Below are 18,011 nucleotides of genomic sequence, written 5' to 3'. Positions count from 1 at the left end.
TTTGACAGACCTCATACTTTGTCTAATCGTTCCAGGTGCCGAGAACTGAGTGATAATGTTTTTCTTTTTCAGGATTCTTGCAATCTTGTGGTACTATTGTCATGCATATGTTGTATATGTTGTACATCTTTCATCTGTGATGTTGTGTACATGTGGGGTTGTGTATATATAGTGTGTGAACATGTTGTTTATGCGATGTTATGTACAGGGTGGTATAGATAGTGTTTTGTGAATATTTCATATGCAGTGTTGGGTATAGATGGTGCTATGTACATGTTGGATATGTGGTGCTGTGTACATATTGTACTGTGCGCATGATGGATATGTGGTGTTGTGCGCATATGGTGTTGTGCACATGTTCGATATGTAGTGTTGTGTACATAGGGTGCTATGTAGATGTTGTATATGCAGTACTATGTACATATGGTGTTGTGTGCATGATTTTACATGTGGTGTTGTGAGCATGTGGTGCTGTGTACATGTTGTATATATGGTGTTGTGTACATTTTGTTTATATGGTGATGTGTACATGTCATGCATGTGGTGTTGTGTACGTCTAATGTTGTGTACACATTGTACAGGTGGTACAATGTACATGTGGCATTGTGTACACTTTATGTAGGTGGTGTTGTGTACATGTGATGTTGTGCACACATTGTGCAAGTGGTGCTTTGTACAGATGGTACTAAGTACGTGTTGCACATATTGTACTAATGTACATGTGGTATTGTGTGTCTGTCGTACATGTTGTGTTGTAGGAATGCGGTACTATGTATGTGCATTGTGCAGTTGTGCTATTGTGACATGTGTATTCGTTGTGTTGTATTCTATGTACTACATGTATTATGTTGTGTTGTACGCTAGGTGTAGATACATGTATTATGTGGTGTTGTACATGGATTAAAGATGTATTGTGTTGTGTTGTACGCTAGGTGTAGGTACATGTATTGTCTGGCATTGTACATCGGGTATAGATGTATGTATTGTGTTCTACATCGGGTGTAGGTGTATGTATTATGTGGTGGTGTACAACGAATATAGGAGTATGTATTGTGTTGTGTTGTACACTAGGTGTAGGTGTATGTGTGATATGTCAGGTGTAGGTGCATGTATTGCATGGTGTTGTATGTCATGTGTGATTGTATATGTGTGATGCACATTATGTGTATGTGCACATGGTTGAGGAGAAGGCATTGGGTGTTTGTCGGGTGTGGAAATCGATCCAGTGTGCATAAAGAATAAGGACAAAGGTGGAAGCTAAGGATCGACTAAAGGATAAGTATCACTATTTTATTTCAGTTTAATTATGCATGTTATTTATGATTATGGTTTATGATGATTACATGTGATCTATGATTATGGTTTATGATGCTTACATGTGAGTTATGATTTTGATCTATGGTGGTTGTGTTTCGAGCTAAACTGATGTGATATGTTTATACATGATGATTTGGTCAAATATGTTAGTTTGACTTGTTGTGACAGGAAGCAAACATGATTGGAAGTGTACCTTATTGACGAGCTACCAATGAGGTAAGATGTGAATTTATTTCAATTTATTTTAAATCCAATGGAAGTTATGTGCCTAGTACAAGAAGCACGAAAATGCCCGATTGGGTGGTTGAAATCAACTGCAAGAATTTGCAACAACAAAAGGAATTGGAAAATGCAGCAGTATGCTGGTAAAGTATTCACGAGAAGAGCCATTATGGGATACTAGTACCCAATAGTGTCCATTGATTTCTATGAGCATGCTATGGTTGGTATGATGGTTTGAGGCAGGATATGCCTTGGTTTTTTTTGTTAGAAAATTATATATTACAGAGCAATGGAACACATAAAATATTGTAGAAATATAAACACAGAAACACATCAAACAAGAGAGACACAGATATACATGGTTCACCCAGTTTAGGCTACGTCCATGGAGAAACAACCAGTCCTTCCTTTTATATTATCTAGCAAACTAAAGAGATACAACCTACAACAAATCCGCTATAATTCCCTCTTCTCTCTCAATCTCCTCTCTCTTCCTCACTCAGAATACAAATATACATAGACGCAATACAATTCCCTCATATATAGCGAGGGGTTGCCTTCTAGGGCAGAAAACCCTAAATTAAACATAACATCTACCATCAAATATCCGCCTAATGAACGACCTAGATTGACTATGAAATTACAACATTTTACAAGGAAAGTTTACATCTATTTTTAGCTTTGGGGGCCCCCTGCAACGTATATTTTACGGGCGGATCTTTCGCCCCATTACGAACTGGGGTCCAATGCGGCGATACCTTTGAATACAAAAGATAATCAGGCTCCACAACCAACAATCTCCCACTTGGAGACTGATTATAACAACTCCACCAATGCTTCATTTGTTGGACAATGACTCCACTTTGGACTTGGCTGTTTCTCATCTTCGTCATCATACTTGAAGACTAATTGAAATTGAGCACACTCTCAGTTTCTCCCTTGTTACAACTTTTGTTAACATATCTGCAGGATTCTGGCTAGTGTGTATCTTTTCCATCTTCAACTGTCCATCTTCCAATGTTGACCGTATGAAATGGTACTTGAGTTGTATATGTTTCGTCTTGGAATGAAATGCAGAGTTATTTGAAAGATGTATGGCTCCCTGGCTATCACTGTATAACTTGCCCAACTCCTGCTTCTTATCCAATTCATCTAGAAACCTTTGTAACCAAATCATTTCTTTACTAGCGACTATAGCAGCAACATACTTTGCTTTTGTTGTTGAGAGTGCAACAACACTTGGCAGTTTTGAAACCCAACTAACAACTGTTCCACCTATAGTAAACACATACTCTGTGGTTCTCCTCCTGTTATCTCTTTCAGCCGCTATATTTGCATCAACATATCCCTATAGAGTAATGTTTGAACCATAAAAGCATAATGCTTGATTTGTGGTACCTCTCAAATACCTGAGAATACACTTTATTGCCATCCAATGTACTTTTCCTGGATTGTTCATGTACCTGCTTACAACTCCCACTCCATGTGCAATATTAGGCCTTGTGCAGGCCATTTCACACATTAAGCTTCCAACTGCTGATGCATATAGAACTTTAGACATATCAACCATTTCTTCCCGAGTCTTGGGACACATTTCCTTACTTAGTTTGAAGTGGCTAGCCAAAGGTATACTAACTGGTTTTGCATTCTGCATATTAAACCTTTTCAACACCTTTTCTATGTACTCACTTTGTGACAATGTTAATTTGTGATTCTTCCTGTCTCTAGTTATTCTCATACCAAGGATTTGTTTTTCAGCACCCAAATCCTTCATTGCAAATGAATTCGCCAATTTTCTTTTGAGCACATTTATTTCCTACATGTTAGAACCTGCAACAAGCATGTCATCTACATACAATAACAATATAATATAGCTGCCATCATTTTGTCTTTTGAGATAAACACAATGATCAGAGTGACATCTAGGATAACCTTGTTCAGACATAAACGTGTCAAATTTTAGATACCATTGCCTTGGAGCCTGTTTTAAGCCATACAAGCTCTTCTTCAACCTGCACACTAGTTTCTCCTTCCCTTTTACCTCATATCCTTGTGGCTGATGCATATATATCTCTGCCTCCAAATCCCCATGGAGAAAGGTTGTCTTTACATCTAACTACTCAAGATGCAAATCTTCAGCTACTACTAGACTTAAAATAATTCTGATTGAAGTCATTTTAACAACAGGCGAAAATATCTCATCAAAGTCTATACCCTTTTTCTATGCAAACTCTTTTACCACAAGTCTAGCTTTATACCTTTTTCTACCTCCATCTTCTTCCTTCAACTTGTAAACCCATTTATTCTACCATGTTGTTTTACCTGTAGGCAACCTGACTAAGTCCCAAGTCTGGTTATGTGCTAAGGAGTCCATCTCTTCTTTCATGGCTTGCTCCCACTTCTTCCTGGTTTCTACCTGCACTGCTTCTTCATAACATTTTGATTCACCAGAATCAGTCAACAATACATAATATAATGAAGGAGAGTATCGTTCAGGGGGTCTACTTATCTTGGTAGATCTTCTAACACCACTTTCAAGTGTTTGAGGTGTTTGTTGTTGTTGTGGTTGTTGTTTTGGATATTGGTCATTATAATTTTCAGGCACAATCACTTTTTCTATGATCTCTTCAAGCACCGTGTATTCTCTGTTTTCTTTTTCCTGTTTCTTTTCTTGCAGCTGATCCTTATACAAAACCTTTTCATTGAATGTGACATCTCTGCCCCTAATGATTTTGTGTTTTTCATAATCATAAAAGCGATAACCAAAATCATTAACACCATATCCAATAAAGGTACATTTCTTTGATTTTGCTTCAAACTTTGTTATATTTTCTTTATTAATGTGGACAAAGGCTTCACAGCCAAAAGTCTTTAAAAAGGAGTAGTTTACCTTTTTACCTGTCCATGCCTCCTCTGGAATACCACCATCCAAGGAACTTGAAGGCCCTCTGTTTATTAGATAAACAACAGTATCTATAGCATCTGCCCAAAATTTTAAAGGCAATCCTGCATGCAATCTCATGCACCTTGCACGCTCCATGATTGTCCCATTCATCATTTGTGATACACCATTTTGTTGTGGTGTTCCTAGAACTGTCTTCTCTCTGCGAATTCCTTTTTTTGAACAATACCTATCAAACTCTTTGCTGCAATATTCACCTCCATTGTCTGATCTGAGACACTTCAACCTTTTTTCTGTCTCATTTTCAACCAAAGATTTCCATTTCTTGAAAGTATCAAATACATTAGTTTTATTTCGAAAACAATAAATCCATGTTTTTTTGGTTGCATCATCAATAAAAGTAACATAATAATGAGAGCCACCGAGAGATGATACCTGAGTAGGTCCCCATATATCTGTATGCACAAGCTCTATTTTTTCGCTCTTCTTTTTTTTCCCAACTCTCAGAAATCTGACTCTCTTCTGTTTTCCATAAACCCAATTTTCACAGAATTCCAAATCAACATGCTTCAAACCTGGCAACAAATTTCTTGAGTGAAGTATCTGCATCCCCTTCTCACTCATGTGCCCAAGCCTATGATGCCACAATGCTGTATCTTCTCCTGTAGAGGTTAAAGAATTAATAGAATTAGAAAAACCATTGCATAAATACAATGTACCAACCTTTTCTCCTTTTGCTATTACCAAGGCTCCTTTAGTGACCTTCCAGGTTTTATCTATGAAAGTAGTTACACAACCTTCACCTCCCAACTGCCCTCTTGAAATCAATTTTTTCTTGAGATCTAGAACATGCCTTACCTCCTTCAATAGCCATTGATTTCCATTTTGTTGTTTTATGAAAATTGTACCCATTCCAATGATTTTAGAGGGTTTATCATTACCCAATCGAACCTGTCCAAAATTTCCTTGAACATAATCATGAAAATGTTTCCTATCAGGTATGGCATGGAATGAGGCCCCTGAATCTACCACCCAGGCATCAATAATATTTTTTAATGAAAGAATCAAATCATCTTGCAACACATCACCTGTCACATTCGCTTCATGATTGTTTTCTTGTTGTGCGTCTCCTTCTTTTCCCTTCTGAGACTTGCAGTCTTTCTTCAAGTGTCCTTTCTTCCTGCATTTCCAGCATACTATCCTCGATCTAGACTTGGATCTGCCTTTCCTTGACTTACTGCAATATCCAGGGCTCTTTCCTCTTTCCATTTTTCTTCCTCTAGTCTTTGTAGTCAAAGCATTACCTGATGTCTCACCGGAGCTTTTCCGTCGCATTTCCTCGCTAGGGATTGCACCAACAACATCATCAAAATTTAAAGTACTAGATCTAGAGACAAAGTTACTAATGGCCATAAATAAACCATTCCAACTTTCTGGCAATGAGCATAGAAATAACAGAGCTCTAACTTCATCATCAAAAGTTACCCCTATGACACTTAACTGACTGGTAACTGTATTAAATTCATTTAAATGATCAGCAACAGATCCACCTTCTGACATCTTCATATTAAATAAATGCTTCATAAGAAATATCTTATTTGAGGCCAAGGGTTTTTCATATGGTTTGGCCAATGTCGACATTAAACCCTTTTTTGTCGTTTCCTTTGAAATATTAAACGCTACCGATGCCGCTAGGCACAGCCGTATTGTTCCAAGTGCCTTTCTGTCGAGAATATCCCATTTTGTGTCTGTCATACTCATCGGCTTCTTTGCATTTCCGCTCAATGGTTGGTACAGATCTCTTTGGTACAAATAATATTCCATCTGCATCTTGCATAGCTGGTAGTTTTTTCCGTTAAATTTTTCGACCCTAAACCTACCATCTTCTGCCATTGCTCCCACTCGAACCAGGAACCCTTCTCTCCTGCGAGTTTATCATCCAAATAGACCTTCGGCTCTGATACCAGTTGTTAGAAAATTATATATTACAGAGCAATGGAATACATAAAATATTGCAAAAATATAAACACAGAAAACACATAAAACAAGAGAGACACAGATATACGTGGTTCACCCAGTTTGGGTTAAGTCCACGGAGAAACATCCAGTCCTTCCTTTTATATTGTCCAACAAATTGAAGAGATACAACCTATAGAAGATCTGCTGTAATTCCCTCTTCGCTCTCAATCTCCTCTCTCTTCCTCACTCAGAATACAAATATACATAGACGCAATACAGTTCCCTCATATATAGTGAGGGGTTGCCATCTAGGGAAAAAAACCATAAATTAAACATAACTTCTACCGTCAGATCTCCCCCTAATGAACGGCCCAGATTGACTACGAAATTATAACATTTTACAAGGAAATTTTACATCTACTTTTAGCTTCGGGGGTGTTGCCCCCGATTCCCTGCCGGGGGGGGGGGGGGGGGCTCCCAAAGGTTGCAGTTGCCCCCTCCCGGACCCCCCCTGTAGTGTATATTTTACGGGAAACTTTGCCGCCCCATTACAAACTAGGGTCCAATGCGGCAATACCTTTGAATACAAAATATAATCAGGTTCCACACCTAACATTTGTATCTTCTGATGCGAGGAAGCCTTGCCAAGGGATGGAATGCCCAGAATGGGGGTGCCAGTGGAACTTGGAAGGTGTGTGACTGCACAGAAGGGGGTGACCGTATTTCTCGAGGAATTGTGTAGAAGAGAAGGGAAGGTCGGGGATGGATTTGTTTTGGTCATTAGCATTGCTAGATGGAATTAGATGCACATTGGGAGTGCGCCCAGGAACAATGAGTTAGTAACTGTTCACTGAGAGGACAAGTGGCATAGGATTATAGCGCTGGACATTGGATGCAACTTTGACTTTGACAGTGGATTCTGGACTTCTTGGGAAGGAGGTGAATCCTAGTACTACTTTTGAGGGTGAAGGTCTAAGCCTCTGGATTCCCATGCTGATTAATATGGGCATTGTATCCTTTTATTTACTGGATGAGAAAATGTGTATATGTGCATATGTGTATATCATTGTAAATATTATATCGAGCTGGATTTATAAAGCTCCATAGACAATATGATTATATAATGGGTGAACCAATTGTGTATGTGTGTATATGTGTATATCATTGTAAATATTGTAATGCGTTGTATTATAAAGCTCCAGTAAATGATATTTCTATCATGTTTTGGGATATGGTCATTGTAAATACTGCAACGAGCTATGTTATAAAGCTTCATGGGAAGTATGTTTTATTTTCAGTAGTCTTGTGGTTATAGGTGTTATTGAACATCGAGGATGGTGTTCCCCCAAGGAGTAGGGTTCTATAACAACAGTGGTTAAAAATCCATGTAAAAATATATAAGGCCATGGTGATGGGACACATATTCCAAGCTGAATTGTGGGCAAGACATCCTAGTGGGGTGTCATTTTGGTTATTATGGCTAAAGGAAATTGACAAAGGCAATGGGAAAGGCTTTGGAAAGGCATGAGGCATTAATTGGCATATTATTTATGAAAATAATGGAAATTAGGAGAAAAGGGAGGTGAAAGGTCATAAGTTGCATGCGAGGAGGAAAATGAAGGAAAATAATGGAAATTGAAGAAAATAGAGGCCTCATTGATAAAAAAGGTTTATGAGGATCAGTGGGTAGGCTGGGTCAGTGTAAGCTTGGTCAGTTCAGTTTTGGAGCTCTCTCTCTATTCTCTCTCTCTCATACTCTTGGACACTTAGATTTTCTTAGAGCACTCTTGGAGAGTGACATATTTGGATTTTTGGAGAAATGAGGTAAAGGAGGAGTAGGAAAACATAAGAGGACATCAGGATCAACAACTACAACGATATTTTCTTGTAGATACCGAGTTGCATGTATGTTTTCCTCATTAGTTTTGGAATGCATGGCATATGCATGTGGTTTATTGGTCATGATTTGTCACTGGCATGGAGGATTTCCTAGATTGACAGTGGATTGCCTAGCCCATCCATTTCCTAGATAGCCATGGAGATTGTGGGTTTATTTCCTTGTTTTGTTTTGGTTGGTTCTCATGTTTCCTTAGCTTGGGTTGAATTATTAGTTCCTAGAAGCCCTGGTTGGACAAATGCTTTAGAAGCCCTGTAACAGCTTGGGTTGAGTTACTAGTCCTGGAAGCTTTGGTTGGACAAACACCTTAGAAGTCCTTGGTGGGTTGAGTTACTAGTCCTGGAAGCCTTGGTTGGAAAAATTCTCTAGAAACCCGCTGATAGCTGTGGGTTGAGTTACTAGTCATGGAAGCCTTGGTTGGAACAAATGCTCTGGAAGCCTTGGATAGAGACCAATCTGATGACATTTTTGTGATGTCCGACCGTGAGGTGGAATCAGTGTTGATGGGTTGAGGTGGATGGCCTCTGGAATCCTTGGATGGTTTTGGATTGATGTGTTCTATGAGATCCCACATTCATGCTTGGAATATGGCATGGGGGTGAATGGCTGAACAGATAATTGGCTCAGCGATTCTACGGTTGGGTGGAACGTGGAACTCCCATCTCGGGTTTGGATTTTTCATCATAAATAAGAGGTTATTTCTCCTTGTATTTCTATGAGTATTATACTTGTTTATATGTGGTTTATATGGTTGTGTTTTCATTGGTATTTCTGTTGCTATTATGCTGGTTATATATATGTTTTATGACACTAGCTATGTATGGATCTCATCATGTTTTTACTTGTAAATGAATGAACAATGTGTCAATGACTTAATGGATGAAATGGAAGTCACCGTGTTGAGGCATCAATGTCTCTTAGCGATTCTCAGCTAAGAATGAGACCCCTATTCTCATATCTATTATTTACACCTATAGATTACATATTTGTGATATGTTTGACGAAATCCCTGTCATGGCTAGTAGGGGTCCAATCAAGGTCTTATTCAAGTAATTAATTTTGAACTGTCATTTCCTTGTTATCTTAATGTTCTCAAGATGTCATTCTATTCTGGGTAGTGACATGGGATTTGGTCCTGAAAAAGTGGCTCAAATCCCGGGGATGTTGGCACAACACTGTGCAAAAAAGTCCCTGGACACTGGCTTGCAAGCTTGTGAGAGTGTCCATAACTCCTTGGACACTGGCATGCCCATAGCATGAGAGCGTCTAGATGTCAAGTGGTCCAAAAGGCTAGTGGAACCCAGGGGCTAGTTGGCAGAAAGGTTGGATTGGTTCCTAAGGGTCCTAATGCTAATGTTGAATGTTTTTATGGTGTGTTTCCAACGGTTCCACTTCCTTAATGTGACTTACGAGGTCGAATCATATCATAGTGGCCTCTCATTACATGTTTACCCCAGTTGGTCGTTTTCTTAGGGAGATGTGGGAGGAGGGTGCTACATTTTGTTATAAGCACCAAGTCTAGTGATGATACCAATGTTCAACATTTGAAGGTTCAAAGGAACATAGAAGAATTCTATTGAAGAACAATCTAGAAGTAGCGTAAATGAGGTTATTCTCATGACAAAGGAGGAATATCATCATCCTACATTTCATGGACATCACCTTCAAAGAAGTTTGAAGAAGTAAGTTTTGGTCAAAGAAGTCAATTAATTGGTAGCTTGGAAGGAAGAAGTACACTTACCGTAGAGGGAGTTTTTCAATCAGCTATCTCAAAAGAGGACTCATATCTTCAGAGGGAGTTGAAGGAAGAACATAATGTATTTATATCATTATTGTACTTGGGAAAAAAGTTAATAGAAAAAGAATGATATGTCTTGGTCAAATAGTTGAAAAAGGAAAGTCAACACTACAACAAAACCCTGTGATTAGCGCCCCTTGTTGCTTCCTTTTTTGCATCTAGAGCCCATTTTGGTGCTATTTGTGTCCATTTACCAAATATGGTGCAAAACTTGATGCAAAGTTTGCACCGAGTTTTGCACCAAGTTTAGCACTAGGTATTGTAATAGGTTTTGCACCAGATTTTACACCAGGTTTTATGCCATGTAATGTGCCATCCTTTGCATCATGTTTTGCATCTAGTTTGGCACCTAATTTTGTTTCACCAACTTTTTCATCCTCTATTGCATCCACTTTTTGCGTCTACACTTGCATCAACTTTTTCATCATCTCTTGCATCATTTTTTAAATCACTTTTTGCATCATTTTTAGCATCCCCTTTGCACCAAGTTTTTCATCGAGGTTTGTGTGTAGTTTTGCATCTAATTTTGCATCTACTTTTTTTGCATCCACTTTTACATCTTGTTTTGCATCCATATTTACATCCTCTTTTTCATCTGTTATTGTGTCCACTGTTGCATCCGATTTTCATGTGCCATAGTTTGCACCTAGTTTGGCACCTCCCTTTGCACCCATTTTTTCTTCTAAATTTGTATCCACGATTGCATCCTCATATACATCTAGGTTTTCATCGAATTTTATATCTATTTTTGCACCCCTTTTTGTATCCACTTTTGCGTCAAGATTTGCATCAGGTTTTGTGTCTCATATTACATCTACTTTTGCATCGAATTTTGTTGCATCAACTTTTGCATCCTATTTTTCATCCATTGTTGCACCCATGTTTACATCCACTTTTACATCCCTTTTTTCATATTATTTTGCATCTTCATTTTCTTCTTTTTTTGCATCTATCATTACATCCACTTCGTTGTGACAATTTATGCCATGTTTTGTACTTAGTGTTGTACCCATTTTTTCTTCCAATTTGTATCCATCTTCGCATCCTCTTTTGCATCAAATATTGCATCTATTTTTTCATGCACTTTTGCGTTGGGTGTTGTGTCTCATTTTGCATCTATTTTTGCATCCACTTTTGTGTTGGGTTTTGCATCTCATTTGTATCTTCTTTTGCATCTACTTCCATTGCATCCATATTTTACATCCAATTTTGTTTCTCCTGTTGCACCCATGTTTGTATCCACTTTTACATCCCTTATTGCATCTTGTCTTGCATATAAGTTTGCATCTTTTTTTGTGTCTATTATTACATCCACTTTATCATCCACTTTTGTTGTGCCACAATTTGTGCCATATCTTGTGCCTATCGTTGCAACCCACATTTTCTTCCACTTTTGCATCCACATTTGCATCCTCTTTTGTGTCCAAGTTTGCATCAAATATTGTTTATGTTTTTTGCATCCCATTTTGCATCTACTTTTACATCCACTTCTTATGCGTCCAATTTTTCATGTAATTTTGTGTCCAATATTGCACCCATGTTTGGTCCAAGTTTACATCCCTTTTTGAATCCATGTTTGCCTCCTTTTTGCATCCAAGTTTGTGTCCTTTTTAGCATTCGTTGTTGTATCCAAATTTGTTTCACCACAATTCATGCTAAGTTTTATGCCTACTATTGTACCCATGTTTTCTTCCACTTTTTCATCCATGTTTGCATCCTATTTTGTGTCCAAGTTTGCATCAACTATTGCATCTACTTTTTCATCTACTTTTGTGTTAATTTTTCTCTCTTGTTTTTCATCTACTTATATTGTGTCCACTCTTCATCCAATTTTACGTCTATTGTTGCCCCCATTTTTTTTGTTCACTTTTGCATCCCTTTTCCAACACTCATCATATTTTTTGCATTGATGATATTTCTTATGACATTGACAATTATGAACAACTGATGACAATGTCAATAATTATGACGATGATGATAATGAAGATGATGATGATGACATGAATTGTGATTATTATGATAATGAAAATTATGATAAATATGATGGGGGTTACAATGACAATGATGATGAATATGTTAATGACCTTGGCCAATCTTCCCAATTTTTAAATGTTTTCATGGTCGTCTTCCAAGTCATCATCATCTAATCATCATTATCATTATTTTCATCTTGGTCATCATCAACAACAATAATGGAATGAATGATGATTATGATGTTCATGATGAAGATGACAACAATGATGATAGAAATTACATTAATTATGATGATGGGGATGATGAAAATTATAATGATGATGATAATGGTAGTGATGATGATGATCATCAATCATCTCTCAAAAATAAAGTTGTTATTTCTCTTGCATATATCATGTGTCCTAACAACCCTTTTCGAGCACTCGTAACATTTTTTGGGTTGATGATATTTCATACCACACCTATAATTATGAAAAATTGATGACAATGTCCATAATCATGATGATGATGACGACATGAATGGTGATTATAACGATAATGCAATGTTGACAATAATGATGACAATGATGGTGGTGATGATGGTGATAATGAAGATGATGAAACTCCCTCTAAACTAGGGAGGTACTCATAATGAGACAAAAAAGTACTCTCAAGTTGAAATATTCATATACCAAGGGATCTAGATTGATAAGCATCAACAATGATTTATATCATCATAGCCAACATTGTCAAAATAGCAAGGCCTTGACTAACAAGTTCTATCTCTCCATTAGATCAGAGCACAATGTTGGGAGGAATAAATTTGGACACCATTGCCTCTCTAGGAACTTACCCCACTAGGATGTTCACCAGGTATGTCCTCACATATTAACTTCCTAATCCACTGTCATAATATTTGACATCAGGAAATGACAATCCTCATGACTATTCTTATCTTGGATTAATGTACTTGACTTATGGCGGTTAGTCCTAGTCAAAGTACAAATTCTCAAAGAATATTGGTCCCAAATGTTTATCCAATCCACCATTCTCCCTACTGGTGTCTTTACTAGGCTTACGATTGTTATTCATGACCATAGTACATGACACATGGATAATATGGTGTCCACCTTCACTCTCTCTCAACGAGAGAGGAGACATCCACAAGCATAATATTTTCTCAAAAATACCCATCATTTTCATAGAGAATATCATCATTAATTTGTTTTCATTGCATGACGCCTTTATGATTAAGAATTCATAGATTTGTGGCAAAATATTACCCCTTTTGTCATTTGTGATGAAAGAAAATAAAAAAGTGAAAGCAAAAATCATTAAAGATACACTATAATGATTTATCTAAGTCTAAATTGTAAGGTTGAAGTGAAAATTCATGTAAATGTTATATCTATGAGTTGTGCCAAACTTATGAAAACCTTATTCCCTAAGTCCTATATATAAGAAAAAGCAAAAGAAATAAAAATAAATCCTAATGAATGGTAACTCATGTGTTCACTCCCTCTTTGGAAAACATATGAATATATACACTCCTAGTCACACTTGATCACATGTTTGTGATGGTTAAATCATGAAGTCCACTTTTTCGCTTGCATTTTCACTTCATCATTTAAGCACATAATTGAGGATCTAGGGAATGTTTGTTGCCTAAGGGTTTCATGTCTACTCTTGGTTTACTTATGTCACACTACAGTGAATTTATGTGACAGAGAGAAATACTTAAGTTTGTGGAGTTATTAGAACAATGTATTAAGTTAGTCACCACACACACATGTATTACATCTCATTGATCTGCATGTGTGGTTTGGAGACTCATTGCTTGAGAACTTTAATGGAGACTACTTTAGGGCATTGATGGTATAGCTTAAAAATCTCTTGGTAAACATTGTGATTCATCCTTTCTTTTCCTCGAGATACTTGATTATATTGAAGTCACTCATAATAATCCATGGAGATGGGGAGTATAAATTACTTGTGCTGGAAATAGAATTTAGAAATAGAGGTTTTTTGTTTTCGAAATTTGAGTCATAGACACTGGATACATGGTAGTAGTCCTCGATGTCAATTAACTAAAATTTTATTGTAATAATGTGAAAATAGGTAAACATATTGGTAACCTTGATGTCCTGATCATTCCAAATAATAGCCATTCCACCCAAGTATCTCTAAGCACCAATCACTACTACTTGGAAATTCCTCCTGCGTTTACTAATTATATGAGGTAGAACCTCACTTAATATTTTTGTTTCTTATATCAACATTATTTATGGGTGCTTTGCGTACCATTTTTCTTTTAGGAGTCTTTGTTTTACTTTACTATTGAGGCCCCTCATGTTACATGACACTATTTTCATGGAGAATTTACACAGAAAGGAAGTATAATGTGACTAAAAAACATGTTTCAAGATTTAAGTGCTTGGACAATGCCACTTCATGACTCCTATATTTCCTTAACCTGGGACCGAATGGTGAACTTGATGGCCTTAAGGGAAATTGACCAATGAAAATCTCAAAAAGAGGTGACTTTTGACTTTATCACATACAAGTGACTAAAATATATATCCATAACAATTTCATCAATCAATGAATCATTAAAAAAAATTATCCAAAACAATTTCATCAAGCAATGAATCATTACATTATAAAATACAATCTATAAACCTTTTGGGAACTTTTTGCTAAACCATGCTCAAAACCAACATATTTAATATTAATATTTAACAATAATATGGACAATAACACATTTTCATAAATTAAATAACATGTTATCAAGCCTAAGAAATGTCACGAACAGAAAACTAAAAATCATGCAACTAAAGGGAGTTACCACTCAAGGACATCATAAGGAAATCAATCTATTAAGACCAAGAGTAATGGGGACAAAGATATACAAAGGACAAAGGCAAACCTATTTTAACTTTACTAGTTTATTAGGTGCAAGTTGAACATCTCAAGATATAATGAAGAGTATAATTAATTTTATTGCATTATGAAAACCCAATCACATTCTATAACTTAGCAAGGAAGATGTATAATACCCATCTCAGCGACACAACACATGGCATTGAGTTACTTTTTTTTTATACATAATTTAAACTTCTATCATAAAATCACACATTTAGCATTAATGGAATGTTTAAAATCCATTTTTATAAAAACAAAATGTAATTTTTATTATAAAAAAAAAATACCAAAAACTAAATATATTTTTTTAGAAAATGAAAAATTACTAAAACTAAATATATATTAAAAAAAAAACTAAAACATAAGCAAATCATTTTTTATTTTTTATTTTTTAATTTAAAATAATTTTTAGATTTTTTTTAAACACTTCCCTCCATTCTAAGAAGCAAAAATAATAATAGAAATAAGGACAAACCAAAAATCTTCCTTTCCCTGGTAAGTGTTTCCCACCATTCATTCCACTCACTCGAGCTATTTCATAAAACAGAGATAGGTGTTATTTCACACTCTTTTGGAAAAGCATATTGAGCTTTGCCTATGATATATCTATTCCTTGATGGAGTCCTTGATATGTTGATCAAGTTTTGATTCATTGGATATTAATTAGAGAAAAGAAAACATGAGTACTCTTAATTCCAAGTTCAATGCCCTTGATGGTGGACATGAGGCAAGGGAGGGGGTGCTATCATGGTCATAACTCCAAGTTCATTGTCTCTGATGGTGAACGAGGCAAGGGAGGGGGTTGCAGTCGTGGTTGTAGAGTTTTCTCTTTTACATTACATTTAGGGAGTACAAAGCAATTTGAATTAAATCATTGTCGTCACTAGGTATAATGGATTCAGTGTGATAATGGATAAAATGAAGTAATTATTTGTGAGAATTTGTTCTTGAACAAACATTAGGATCCATTTTATCATAGAGAAAAGTACATGCATTAAAAACAACTCAATATTTCATGTGACATTCATGTTGTATGCGACTTATTTTTCATTAAAAACAATTTACTTTTTCATGTGAAATTCTTTTTGTTGGGTGTGGAGCCTGATTATCTTCTTTATTCAGAGGTATCACCGCATTGGACCCCATTTCGTAATGTGGTGGCAACACTGCTTGTTTATGCGCACCACTAGGGGGGTCTAGTGGGAGGCGACGACAATTATTTAGATACCCCCCCTCTAGCGGGGGATCGGGGGCAGCGCCCCTAAAGCTAAAAATAGATGTAAAATTTCCTTGTAAAATGTTGTAATTTCATAGTCAATCTAGTATGTTCATTAGGAGGAAATCTGATAGTAGAAGTTATGTTTAATTTAGGGTTTTTTCCCTAGAAGGCAACCCCTCACTATATATCAGGAAATTTTATTGTGGCTATGTAGATGTGTATTCTGAGTGAGAAAGAGAGTGTGAGAGCGAAGAGGGAATTACAACGAATCTAATGTAGGTTGTATCTCTTCATTTTGCTGGATAATATAAAAGGAAGGACTGGCTGTTTCTTCATGGACGTAGCCCAAATTGTGTGAACCATGTATATCTGTGTCTCTCTTGTTTTATGTGTTTTTTGTGTTTATATTTCTGCAATATTTTATGTGTTCCATTACTCTATAATATATAATTTTCTAATGCTTTTTTTTGTTAAAATTTCTTCTATTTCTAATTTGAATTACAATTGTAATTTGAAATAAAGCTTCCAGTAACTCTTAATTTACCAATCGTGCATGGACATCATAAGAAACATTCACAATATAATATGAAGAACAAATGGGTACCTACTTCATATGCATTAAAAAATGCTTCTACTACTTAATGTGAATTACAAGTGTAATCTTAGTTGGATCTCCAATATATCTTAAACCATATTTTCATTTTATTTTTTAGTACTATTAAATGTTATTATGTCCTACCTCATTTTATGGTTAGCATTGTAATAAAAATATGCATTGTGCTATAGAATTAGTACTAACATGTAATATTGATTTTTTTTCTAGAACGCTACAGGTAATGACCACGAAGATGATGATACAGACTATGTTTAGATTACATCATATATCAGAGACGATGATGATGAGGATGGTAATGGCGTTGGTGATGATTATGTGGATGATATTATCAGGATGGTCAGGATGATGATCATGGAAATGATCATGAGGATGATCTTGACTATGATTTTCGTGGTGCTAGCTAGCCATGCGTTATTTTTTATATTTAGTTGGGATGTCTTAATATGGTAATCATACATTTGAATTTTAGTTGATTCGAATAATGATGATGATACTATCGGTACTATCTTGTTACCTTATGAATATGTTGAAAATTGTTTACATTTTTTTATTATGAAGAATTATTGTGTATGATGAGATTCCTTTTTTTAATGGATGTTGTGAATTTACCTTAGAATAATGATATATATGAAACATTTTTATTTGGTAATCATACATTGACTTTTAAATTATTTGATTAAATATGATGATGATATTATCATTTTTATCTTGTTTTTTATGTATATATTGAAAATCATCAACATTATTTTGATGGAGAATCATGATGTATGATGATATTACTATTTTTGGATGTAATGTTGTGAATTTATCTTGGAATATTTATATCTACGATAAGTGTTGATTTAGTAGCCATATATGTATATTGAAAATTGTCAACGATTTTTTGATGGAGAATTGTTATATATGAGGATACTGTTATCTTTTTTATGAATGTTGTCAATTACCCTTAAATTTGTTTACAAATATTAAGTTATCAATTTTAATTGTGGTATATTCTTAAATGTGTTATTCATGAAAATACCTCCTCATCATCTTAGAGGAGAACACTATGTTGTTGGTTGAAATACCCCTTTCTCTTAGACTATATAAGACTATAATACAAGTTATGTGCCATGAGAAACACGTTATCCTAGTCTATAACAAGTTGTCCCCTTCATCTAACTTTTTTTACCAAAATTCTTACTTAGTCACAAGGAAAAAAGCTCG

This window comes from Pinus tabuliformis, chromosome 6 (assembly GCF_031772625.1).
Source record: "Pinus tabuliformis cultivar Carrire ecotype Pingquan chromosome 6, CPIR1, whole genome shotgun sequence".
NCBI lineage: Eukaryota > Viridiplantae > Streptophyta > Pinopsida > Pinales > Pinaceae > Pinus > Pinus tabuliformis.
The sequence above is the reverse complement of the archived record's forward strand: the minus strand, read 5'-3'. Positions refer to the sequence as shown.